The sequence below is a fragment of the Populus alba genome, chromosome 19 (genome assembly GCF_005239225.2).
Source record: "Populus alba chromosome 19, ASM523922v2, whole genome shotgun sequence".
NCBI lineage: Eukaryota > Viridiplantae > Streptophyta > Magnoliopsida > Malpighiales > Salicaceae > Populus > Populus alba.
Window position 1 is genome coordinate 16,312,894 of NC_133302.1, and position 8,984 is coordinate 16,321,877.

The 8,984-nt window shown below is 30.4% G+C and overlaps 1 long non-coding RNA gene across 1 annotated transcript; it reads left to right on the forward strand.

Annotated features, from left to right (window-relative positions):
- Positions 1-5,408: 5,408 nt before the first annotated feature.
- On the forward strand, positions 5,409-6,018 carry LOC118037394 (uncharacterized). Its single transcript, XR_004685594.2, has 2 exons — positions 5,409-5,593; positions 5,676-6,018. It is a non-coding gene; the product is annotated as an uncharacterized lncRNA (long non-coding RNA).
- Positions 6,019-8,984: the final 2,966 nt, after the last annotated feature.

Sequence of the window (8,984 nt, forward strand, 5' to 3'; positions counted from 1 at the left end):
ACGCTAAAGCTTGAACCCAAGATGCAGAGGCAAGGAAACCCTTGCCACCGTTAGGCTACAAGCCTCGGTGTAGCCTAATATTCTTAATAATAAATTAATTATAATGGAATTTTTTATATTTTAGTTAAACTCTAATGAATAATCATAAATTAGTTATAATATTTATTTTATATTTTTTAAAATATTATATAAAAAAATTATTTTATTTCTCTTTAAAAAATATACATAAAAAAAACTTATAGGATTTGGTTGCATGCCTTTAAAACATTTGGTTAATTAATTTTTTTTTTATCTTTTTTTTTACCCATCCATTTAACAAAATAAAAAAAGTAATAAAAAGAAAATGCAACACACAGGCATATATTTTTTTACTATTTCTTTACTCACAAACTTCACATTTAATTTACATGTTTACAAATCATAAAAATTCAAAATTTAACAACTTAAAAACACAAATTAATTTTTTTTTTTTTTTTTGGCAAAATAATCCTTCCAAAGATAAGAAACAAGTGGAAAAGATTGTTAGGAAATTAAGAAGCACACTAGCTTCTAGAAGATTCTAGAACTGCTGGAACAACAGTAGCGAGTGGAACCAGGCACCTCCTCCTCACTATTGGCACGTGAATCCATGTACCTCCACAGGTAAAAACAAAAAAGATGGGTGGATCTAGAATGGTTAGTCCTCTTCTTCCTCCCTGGGTTGGCGATAAAGGCCATTCTTACCTGCAAGCATAGAAAATCATACAAGCAGTTTATTTGTCTCTATTTTAGATTTGTTTCTTTCTCTTCCTATTTGTGTTCAAAATTCATCCCTTTTTAATGATTTCTTCAATAATCCACAATGGGGAGAGACATGGCGAAGCTTCTGGTGTTTAAAGATGAGGGAGAGCTGGTTGTTAGTCCTTAATTGGGCTAGAGAGAAAGAGAGGGGCGGGTGTTGGTTTTGGTTTTTGAGAGAAAATGGTGTTGTGGCGAGAGGCGGATTTGGTGGCGCTCATGGTGCTGCATCTTCTTTGGTTATTGTTATTGCTAACGGTGAAGCTGTTGGAGGTGGCTGATGATAGCTGGAAACCGTCAGGAGAAAAAGGTTACCTTGTATGTGTTTTTATGGTTTGCTGATTTCAGGTGGATGGGTTGGTTTAGGAGTGTCAGTGGAGAAGAAAGGAAGACAATTGCTGGAATGGAAGTGTTTCACAGTGTTGGTGAGAGGGAAAACTGTGCGGGAGAGGAGATGATGATGTTGCCACTTGTGTTTGGTTGGGAGGGTCGATTGTTGGGGGGGCGGTCACGGTGGTTTTTCCTTGTTGGTCGTGTATTTGTTGGTCACGATCTGTGACGGTGAGGGAGAGAACGGGGTTTTTTTAATGAATGATTTTAAAATAAGCATATTAAAAATTAAACACGAGAAAAAAATTTAAAATTTAAAATTTTATTGGACGACACTGAAAATGAAAAATAATGTAAATACATTAAGAAATTTTTTTTTAAAAAATGATAAAAATATTTAGAAAAATATAGGGTTGAAAATCATGTCATGATACTTATCATGAGTGCCATCACTGTACCTCGAATAGTCTGCCACCGTACTCTCTTCCAACCTGGTCTCCATTATCTATTGGTTTTAAAATATCTATAAATGACGAGGATGATTACCCGGCAAAACTATATATATAACAGGAGAAATTCATGTTTGTTTTTTTTTTTTATTTTTTATATATATTGCGGTAATTTTTATAGTTGTAATTTAAAAAAATATTTTATATTAAAATTGATTTTATATTTATATATATTTAGTTAAAGCTATAGTTAAAATTAAAGTTAAATAAAAAAAATAATTTAATGTATTTAATTAAAAAAATATTTTTCAAATTGAGGATATAAAATAATCAAAAGATATGTGTCATGATCTAATTTTTGATCATTTTTTTATTATTATTTTATTTACTGAAAAGAATAAAAAAATGATGGAAAAATAATAATAATAATGATGGAAAAAACAAGTAAAATGAAATAAATAAAAAATGAATTAAAATTTGGGATTAAGAGCAACATGATTGGAAGTTTTGAGGTTTAATTAAACTTTGGAATTAATCTAATTAACCCAATCAAGAGTTTAATTGAAGAATTGATAAGTTTTGAGACTTAATTGAGCCTGAAATTAATTTAATTAATTCAATTAAGGGTTTAATTGGAGAATTGATAAGTTTTGAGATTTAATTGGACTTGGATTTAATTAAATTAATGAAATCAGGGACTTAATTAAAAGATTATCAAAGTATAGGGCTAATGCTTGTCAAATTTGAAAGAAATTAAAACCCAAGGACCAATGTGTAACTAGCGCTGAGATGCAGGGGTTTAATTACAATTTACCCAAGGACCGGACTGCACAAATTCAAAATGTCAAGGCTCAAAACATAAAAAGCACCAAAAACGGCGTCGTTTTCCGGATACTGTTCATCTTCTTCCCGACCGAAATGGACGCCCACCGCCGCTCTCACCATTACACCTGCAATTAACACAATTTATGGCTTGAAGAAACGACTTTTTTCTCTGGCTATATAAGCCAGAGATAGTCCATGCACGCGTGGGGTGGAAAACAAATACCCAGAGGAAAGAAAAGGGAGCAGAACCAGGGAGGGAGATTGTACAGAGGGGAGCAAAATTTGTGCCCTTGTTTCTTCTAAAAGAGACAGAGGCGTTCTGCGCCATTCTCTGGTAAGCCAGAGAAGGCCACAGAGAAGGAAACAAGTAACTCAAGGGGCACCGCCTTCCCCCCTTACCACTGAACTCACAGACGAAGAAGAAAAGGCAGCAGACCAAGAAACCCAGAAACAGGAGAACGAAGACATTAGAAACACGAACAGGGGAACCGAGAACCAGCAAGAAAAAAACCCGAAACAGGGGAAGTACAAGAGGACAATGCAGGAGCATACAAAGGAACCAAAGCAGAGCTTTGGCCAGTCATCCATCATGCCTCCGTCTCCTAAATCAGAGAGCAAGCCAGGCGAACAAAAATGGAGAAGAGCCAGAGAACAAGAAAGCTTCGCCTCCAGTAGACCAGGTAAGTTCTTCCTCTTCCCCACTTTTCAAATTCATTTCACTTATTACTTTGCATATACTTACCTTATTACTGTTGCCAACATGCGTGAATTATTCACAAAATTTTGTAAAAAATATCGGGTATATAGACTATTTTGATGTGTTTTTTCATAAAAAAATTCATAAATATAAATCAAAAAAACTTATGCAAACATGTAATTAAATAAATTGATAACTATTTCTGTAAATAAATGAAAAGGAGTTTTAAACAATTACTGAAAGAGAGATTGAAAAAAAACTAAGAAATGAATGTAAATTAAGATATTTAATTACACAAAATTATATATTAACCCGATTATGTTTATTAAACTTGTTTATTTAAATCAATAAAAGATAAATTCATATCCTAAAAAACTCATGACGTAAAAGATAAATAGAAATGAAACTAATTTAATAAACCCACATCCTAAAAAAAATATCATGCAAAATCGAACATGCAAAAAATATCATTTAAAAATAAATATTTTTTATTTTTAAAAAGTGAAGTTCATTTGTATAAAATGAAAAAAAAAATTAGATGAATTAGAATAATATTTTGAAAAATCAAACGCATACGAAACAATGTTTTTTTTTTATAAAACAAACTTATATTAAAAAAAAGACATGTAAAAACCCGTTATCTAGGTCAAAAGATCGGAATAAATCTATAGAATTGAAATTAAAGCCAATTACAAAACTAATATTTTTTAAAAAAACTAATGCATAACAATAAGATCGTACAAAATCGAATCCCTAACAAATCAAATGACTAATATAAACCAGAAAAAAAAATTAATTACACAAAAAGACCTTAAAAACATAAGGGTGAAAAAAAATTAATTAGAGGGCAAAACAATTCTTCAATTGGAGGGTTAAATTTAATTGAAAAATAGCTTTAACAAAAAAAAAATATAGATCAAAAAAATGAGGGTCAAATTAAAAAAACAATTGATTGAAGGATGAAATTGAAAGTTTTAAAAACTTTAACAAAAAGAGCTAACGTAACAAAAAATTAAAAATCAAAAGAATAAGGACTGACAAGAAAAAAAAACACATGAGAATTGAAAGACTAAATAGAAAAAATATATATAAAAGGAATAAGAATGAAATAAGAAATAAAAAAGAAGAAGATTCGAATTGAAAAACCAAAACATAAAGAGAACAATCATGCACTTTACCTAACAAGAAAGAGAATTGAAGGGAAAAAAAAAAAAAACCTATCGGCGACAATCTAACCACTATACACCGTCTTGCATCAATCCATGTGAAAGAGGATATTATAACACATCCAAATAGACGGCAAAAAGCCGGGTTTGGCTATCGAATAAAGTCTAACATGCTATTTAAATGATGCAGACATCACCTACTTGTAGGTGCATACTAAGCACGCATAAGTTTTTTTATTAAAAAAAATAAAAAATCAACATGAAAATACCAAAACAATCCTATAACCTTTGCAATTACTAAAAAACTGGTGTGAAAATATAAAATATTCTCAAATGCAATTTTTTTTTAAGATCAAATATGTATTTCAATTATATACAAAGAATGAAAAAATAAAAAAAAATAAAAACTCTTGTACAACATCCCAATTTTTTTTATTTTTTTTTATCTTTGAGGTAAAGAAGTAATTTTATGGTTTAAAAGTTTATAAAAAGTTAAAAAAATTCTTCATCAACAACTTTAAATTGTATTAATTTTAAGGATTAAAAATATTTTTTACTATAAAAAATAATATATATAAAAAAATAAATACCCTCAAACGATGTTATAATGATCCTTGCGTCAGTAAAAGGGAAAATATCAATACATCCCTCTCATCAAGGTTTTTTTTTTCTCTCCAATTTGCACAGTAACAATTGAAAGTAAACACTCACGCATACACACACACACACAATAAGGTAACAAAGAAAAAGGCACCGACAACATCACCACCTTTTATAGGCCTCCTAGTTTCTGAAAATTTATCTCTCTTCTTCCTTGCAAAATTGGAACCAGCTATTACTTTTAACCTATAGCAATTCTACTTCAGAAGCTAACAAAGAAAATGGCACCGACAACATCACTACCTTATATAGTCCTCCTAGTTTCTGACGAAATAGATAACTCTACTTCTTTGCAAAATTCGAACCAGCTATTAGCTTTAACCTTAATTTCGTTTGGTTATATATACTATTTTGCAGTAAATCAAGTTTTGTTTTTTTTTCTGAGTGGCCCAAAATTTGCTTTTTTTTTTTTTTTCCTGTTTCTTGAGGTGTGATCTCAATCAATTCAGCGATCTCGGGTTTTTTTTTTTTTTTTATTATTATTATTAATTTAATATTTTTCTCAAAACCAATTATTGGTAACTTTTTAATTTTTAATACTTGAAACTTTAATTTGGGTATTGGATGTTGTTTTCTTAACTGTAACGTTTATGATGATATCTGTTGAAAGGCGCAGGTATGGCTCTTTCCTTGCAACGTTGCACCTATTCAGATCTCAGCAGCGGTTTGAATCGCATTTTAAAAGAAAGGTGAGATCATTTGTTGTTTTATTTTTAGAGGGATTTGATATTATGATTTATTTACTGATTTATATATATTACATGATTGTAGAAGTGACAAAGAACGAGAGAGGACAATGGTAAGTTTCCTTGACTTTTTATATTTATCCTGCTGATGCAGTTAATTCTGATTTTTGTGTTGTTTGGTCCTTTATGCACACAGACCCAAACAAGTCCATTATTTCTGCTGCTAAATGTTTGCTACTTGTCTCTCTTATCTTGATCTCAATATGTGATTTAATTTGTGCTTCTCATTCCTACTGGTCTAGAATTTATCACTCACGGTGCTTGCATTTGTAGGATGTGTTAATCCATCTACTATGTAGACTTTTCTTGGGCCTTCTGTGGCAATCAAGAGAAAGATGAACAGCATAAAGGCTTTTAGAACACTTATATATTTTTCTCTCAAGAAAGTGAGAATGGATGTTCAGTTACGTGGAATTCCTTATTTTCTAATCATGACAATAAACTAAAAGCCTAAACAAAGAGCTGGTATGAATAAAAATATATTTTGGGATCGCTATACCAATAAACAATTTTACCGACAAAATTATTTCGTCAGTATATGACACATAATTTGTCGGAAAATATTTTACCGATAACATCATCGACAGAATCCGTCTATAGGAATATTAATCGTCGGTAATTCCCATTTTTGTTGTTACTTATGTTGGCAAAAAAAAAAAAAAAAAAACACCAACAGTCTTTCAGACAGGGAAAGCACGCCAAAAAAAAAATTCCTGCTAGAACTTTACCAGACTTATTCCATCTGTATTTTCACCAGTAAATCACTTATAGCCAGTTCATCGGTGATTGTGGCATGGACAATAAATATTTCATAACTCTCTATAAAATAATGAGAGATACAGTCTGTCGATATTGTCAACGATAAATTGTTGTATAAAATATGTAATTGACGGATGGTATTCTAATGGATTTACTCAGTCAATGAATTAGTTAGTAAAATTTTTATTGATGGAATAGTAATTTTACGCCGACAGAAAATGTCTGAGAGTAAAACTCTTAAATGTTGTAGTGGTTGGAACATATTATCTGTACTACTACGATTATGCTGCTCGTAGTTTGTGGAACCGTGCAATCAATGAGCTTTTATAACTAAGCCCAATCTTCCATCCAATATGACTTATTCTAAGCATGAAGTTTATGGTTTTTGGACTGATATAATAAGATCTTCCATCCAATGACTCCATTGAAATAATAATCAGGATGGAATGATGTAAGATCTTCCATCCAATGACCAAAGATTACAAGGTGATTGTTATTAAAGGTTATTGGAGCACTTCAGATGAAGAAAGCGAAGTCAGCCTTCCTTTATCAGTCCTTGTCTACTCGTTAAGACTGATTCTTGGAGATATTGCGGAGAACAATAAACGTTACTTTTTTGTGAATGGAGTGTTTTACTGCTTGGGATCATGTTCACAATATGAAAATCTTGAAGTGATCGTTTCTTTTGACATGGCTAATGACTCTATTCAAGAGATTATAGCAAACCAGCTTCTAGGGAGTCTTGCAATATATCATGATTCCATCGCCTTTTTAACTGTTCATGAGATTGAGAAGTGTTTTGATATTTGGACGAAAACATTCACTATGGGACCTCTTTCAGAAGTTTGGAATCCAATCGGTCATTGGAAGACTAACAAGTTTTTATTAGAATGTGACTCTGACACGCAAGACTCAGAGGAGTACTTGCTTTGAAGGGATCTTTGCTTACATGGAGAGGCTGGAACAGATACAGACCAAGTTTAGCCCTTCAGTGCTCACTCTAAAGACAATAGCTCAAGTGTTTCCAGTTGAATGAATAATTCTGTATGCAGGGGCGGAACCAGAAAAAAGAATTAAAGGGAGTTAAGATGTTAATTGTTTTATAATTTATGTTAAATATATTAATATTATGAAAGGAGAGGCTGGAAAAAACAATTCCTTGTAGGCCCCCCCCGGCGGGGTCTATCTGATTCTTGGCACGAAGTTTTTTTTCTGATGGTAGCCCAATTCAGAGAATTCACTATGGAACAAGTATTGTTTTCTGTTGGTACTTATTTTGATGCTAAAATAAAATTTGAAAATAAAAAATCTCACCACTTCATTATTTTGGTCTTGAATTAATAAAGAAAAAATTTATTGTGTGAAATTAACATAAAAAAATAAAACCCCCTCCGGTACCCTTAGAGCAACATATTCAGGTTTTTTTTTTTTAAAAAAAAAAATTAACTGCTTTACATGCTTTTTTATGTAGACTGAGGTTCTTAATCTATTGATTTTAAATTAATTTCAAATTCAAGAGGAGAAGTTGGTGCTATTATGGATGGTATCATGATTATTTTTAATTGAGAAATAAAAAGATAATGTCTAATATTAATATGTGAACGGGAAAACAAAAAAAAATATTAATATTAATTAAATATTAAAGCTGTAAGATGATTTTTCTATAAGAAGTAAAGAATAGATATGCACATGTAAAATCAAATAGGTAGAGTATTTGGGTTAAGATAAATTTTAAAAATATTACATCTTCAACAAGTAATTACTAGATTTTAGTCTATTTAATCTATGTACAAGAGAGGTCTAATTCATCTATTTCATATGCTAATTAATTTCGATGGTATAGTTTTACTCTGACATGAATAATTTTCTATTCGATCATTTGATTAAGCTAAAATTCTACCACAAGATTTCAAAGGTCTAATTTAATTTTAGGTTAGAATTTAAGATCAATTAGATATTGGGAAGGCTTTGCAATAAGGTACATAAGCTATTATGCAAGAATTGTATTAATTTTCTAGTTGATTTATGATTCTTTTTTATATTTTATTTAGAACTCTTTTATTATTTTTGTAGTAATATTCAGATATTTTTACTTAGTACGAATATGGTATCTAACATGTATTTATGATGTTTTTACTTTGCTTATTCAAAGAACTTTCTCTTAACTTATTGAAGAAATAAAAAATCTTCACGAAATATTTTATACTTCTCATTCACGATTCTCTCTAATCATTAGGTAGGGGTTCAGTTTTTATAGTCTTCGTGCCTTAGTGTTGGTTATTGTCATGTCAAGCTCAATTTGAAAGCCTAAATTTAACTTTCTTGGGATTTATGATCAATTTTGACTATGAATTCTTAGATTTTAATATCTATGGGATTCACATAAGTTGGTAATAGAGAAAAACTTTAAATCAAGTTATATCCATTTTATCTTCGAGTTATTCACATACTCCATCATTGTTGAGTTCTTTATATTATCTAAAAACTAGTTGTGACATCGAGTTGAAAAAAAATATTATTTATGATCTTGATTAAATATATTCAAAGAAAGAACAAATAAAATCGTGTCATTTTC